At 53.6% G+C, this 3,865-nt stretch overlaps 1 protein-coding gene across 1 annotated transcript in view; it reads left to right on the plus strand.

The window, feature by feature from the left end:
* The window catches only part of ZBTB16 (zinc finger and BTB domain containing 16), a 213,275-nt gene that overhangs the window by 182,845 nt on the left and 26,565 nt on the right, over window positions 1-3,865 (plus strand). The window lies entirely within an intron of this gene.

Here is a 3,865-nt window from a genome sequence, read left to right on the forward strand (position 1 = left end):
GCAGTAGTCTTTTATTATTTTGTCCTTAGGCAGTCGCATCTGGCTTCTGTGGAGACTGTAAAAATTAAAAAGCAACACAAATCATTGCGGGAGAAAAGCAGTAAATTCAATGATAAGAATTTAAAATTAAAATGTTTTAGCGCTTTTATATTCTGCAAAACATGAAATGAATGTTTGCTGCCTGTTGCCATAAACCTAACAGCTAATCGTCCGCTTGAGTTTTTTCCCATCTCCTTCGCTCATCACCATCAATTCTGTCTTGGCACGAGGCGAGGCATAAAGTGAAAGCCGTGTGTGTGCGTGTGTATGTGTGTGTGCGTGTGCGTGCGCACGCGTGTGTGTGTGCGTGTGTGTGTATGTGTGTGTACACAAGCACGCGCGGTGGGTGGGGGCAGAGCGGCAGATGCACTGGGACCCACCTCATTGGAATGGCGGAGACAACAGGGGGTGCGTCTCTTGGGAGCCCAGGTGGGGAAGGAAAGGTTGAAGACTGGTCCATCCCCATGAATCAGAATTCTCTTTTTTCTTCACTCTTTGTAGTTTAGCTTTAAAAACAGAGCAACAGCAAAACCCCCGGGTCATCCACATAAGCGGCCACTTACAGCATCCCGGCGAAATTCTGCGAGGAATTTCCAGAGCAGGTGCGTGATGCTGGCCGAGGGGTCGAGCAGGTGCTGCTCCTCCCCACCCCCAGAAAGCCCGGCCTTCTGGGAGAGCGCTGGGGCGGGTGCAGTGGCATCCTAGCCTCTAGTTCCGAGAGATCCCAGGTTTCTGGGTCATTAATTCCTCCTGCAAAAACCAAGTGGGATGCTGGGCCTAGCTCCACGCGCGGCGTGCGGGAGATAAAAGTAGACGTTCATTTTTCTTCCCTGCTCTGCAGGAACTGTAGCTTGAAGATAAAACAGATACGAGGCTCCCTGTGTCAAACAGCTGGAGGCCAGTGGAAGGCGGGTGTGAATAGGGGTGTGGAGGTGTACGAGCCATCCGCAGAAGTGCTAGCGAGTGTGGGGTTGTTCGCGCGCAGTGTTGCCAGTTCAGGGAGAGCTTTTAGGATGTGAACTGTCTTAAGCTAATTCTCGAGCCCATCCGCTTGGGGCCTGGGAGCTGGGGTGAGCATGTCAGGGGGATCATCCCCATGTCCAACCAGGGCCGTCAGGGCCGTGGGGGTGGGGTGGGGGTTGAGGACCTCAAGTCCCTTTCATGCCACCTGTCCCGGTTTGACTGCTGGACCCCAGGCACCAGGGCAGACCTCTTTGTCCTGGGCGAACATCTCCAGCCCAGGAAGAGGCGCGAAAGCCCGTCGTGGCCTTTGCAAAGGGAAGTGAGGGAAAGTGTGAAGATGAGGGGACGGAGGGGTCGCGTTAAGAGGGTATGACTAATACGGCCGGTCATTCAGATAGGAGACACATTGTTCGCTGTGCCCAGATGGTCCTTGGAATAAATCAGCTCAGGCAGAAGACTTCCAGTACAAGGAGGCTGGAGCCACCGCTTGCCCGCTGTTCTGCAGGGACATAGCCAGGGCCCCGGCCCCGGACGGCAGCCCTTCACCTCCCTCCTGTGTGTATCGGAACCGGGGACGGCGTATGCGTGCGTGTAAACACGTCATTGTATCGCCTCCAATTCTTCCAGAAGAGTGTATGAGGGTTTACGCTGTGAGGGGAACTAGGCCTCATCCCTTCTCTACTTTAGCTCCTTGCTGGAGAGTCTGACAGGTAGTCGCTTGTTTAAGTCCATCTCCTCCGAGGGTGGGAAGCTCTAGGGGCAGGGCCTATGCCTGTCAGAGTCCCCCGTGCACCCCCAGGCCCCATGGCGCTCAGCGGCCGGTTCCTAACGGTGCTTATTTAGTAAATATAAATGAGAGGAAAGCTCTAGCAACATTTTAATTTTTATTGCCGTGTGGTAACCACCTATTCATTCGTTAAACTAATAATTAATTAGTACATAAGTAAACCAACGGAGCGTCCAGGTGATCCTCAGAGGGCTCCCATCTGGGGACGGTGGGAGGATCGGATGAGAGGAGGTAGGGACACCCACCACAGCCACTAGAACGTTTGGGGTGCTGCGGGGCTTTCTCTCCAGCGTTTCCTGGCAGGTGTAGGTAGCCCCAGTCCCCTGGCTGCGGGTTGCGGTGCACGTAGGACCACAGATGTGATGGTCACAGTGCCCGGGCAGCCTTTATGCCGGGAGGCCCAGGCGGCAGCAGGCCCAGGCCTCTCTCCTCGCCCTGAGTCTCTGTCCAGCGCTGCCTGGTTTCCTTTTCCTTCGCAGAAGCCGCTTAGGCTCGCTGAGTAAGTAAGAGCGAGCACGCAGATCCTCCCTGGAGGCAGTTTACTTTCTGGGAAGACGTTAATTAATATGAACGCCCTGTCCTGTCTGCGCAGACTGTACGTGGCTGCCCATCCCGTGTTGGGTCTGGATCCTTGGGACAATGAGCTTCTTTAGGGGAATCAAGTCAGACCCTGCTGTTCAGAGTAAATAAGTTGATTTTGCTCTGGCCAGTGGTGTCAGTGGTTAGAGCACCAGCCCATACGCTGAAGGGTCATAGATTCGATTTCCGGTCAAGGGAATGTGCCTGGGTGCAGGAGACAACAGCAATATGTCTCTCTCACACCTATGTTTTCCTCCCCCTGCCTCCCTCCTTTCTACTCTCTCTAAAAAAACAATGGGAAAATGTCCCTGGGTGAAACTAAAATAATAATTAATAATAAGTTGATTTTTCTAAAATTACGTGCATACTAAACAAAGGACTCTGCCGCCCTCCCTGTATTTCGGAAGACGCGGGCTTGAGAGTCCCAGGGGACGACTTGGGGGTGTTCTGTCCTCATGGCCTTTCCTTGTGCTCAGTTCTCTGGCCCCTCCGACGAAGAGGTAGGTGGCCTTCGCGGTCTCTGACCACGACCAGCTGGTATTAGGAGGAAACCAGTCTTCTCTGGACAGACATTGTTTCGGAAAAACAACGGCAGTGAGTGACACCAGGAGGGAGAGGGAGAGGGGCAGGAGGGAGGGTGAATGGTGGCCCGGGAGTGCTTGGAGGATGGAGGAGCCGAGGAGAAATGGGAACTGGTGCCAAGGGCAGACGCCCGTTATGAGAAGTGGTGACCACAGCTGTCTGTGCAGGTTGTAGCTGACGCTCCTGCAGGGGAAACACGCGGGAAACACCCGGTGTGGGGAAGGGTGGTGGCAGCCGTTCTGAGGGAGGCGTCTGAAGGAGGGAGTCCTTTTTGCTTACCTTTGTTTGACGCCGATTCTAGAGGCTTCAGAAACTGCACAGCGCTTCCATCTGGGCTCAACAGGGACATTTTAGAGATTTCCCACTTCTCTCTTGGCTTCTTCCGTAACCCCCCAATCCCTCCACAAAATACCCAGTTACTCTAACCAGAATGAACAGGACGTACCAGCAGTGCGTTCTAATTCTCTGTGGCCCCTGTACTGGTCTAAACACATCACGGCTCCCTCCCCTCCAAAGAACAGGTTAGGAAAGAGGCATAAAGATGATTGAGAAAACTCTGCTTGTCTTTCTCATTTGTAAGGGTTCTTTGACTTGGGAGATGGGGAATCGGGAAGTAGGAGTGAGCCTGGTGTTTGGACAGAGGAAGGGACCTAAATGGATAGGGGCAGCGTTGGGACGCCTTTGCATGGGAGCTATGCGCCTGGGGCTGCCGGTCCTGTGCCATTCACACTGCATTCACCCCTGACAGCTCATCCCCAAATCCGCAAGAACTGGCCAGGGCTGAGAACAACACTGGCCCAAATCTTACAAAAGCCTGTTCGACTCCTGGAGAAAAGCAATCTTTATTTTCCTAGAGGATGGCTGGAGGACACAGTGTATGTGTATGTTGGTGACGTGGCTTCGGGCATTTCCAGA

The sequence above is a fragment of the Myotis davidii genome, unplaced genomic scaffold (assembly GCF_000327345.1).
Source record: "Myotis davidii unplaced genomic scaffold, ASM32734v1 scaffold97, whole genome shotgun sequence".
NCBI lineage: Eukaryota > Metazoa > Chordata > Mammalia > Chiroptera > Vespertilionidae > Myotis > Myotis davidii.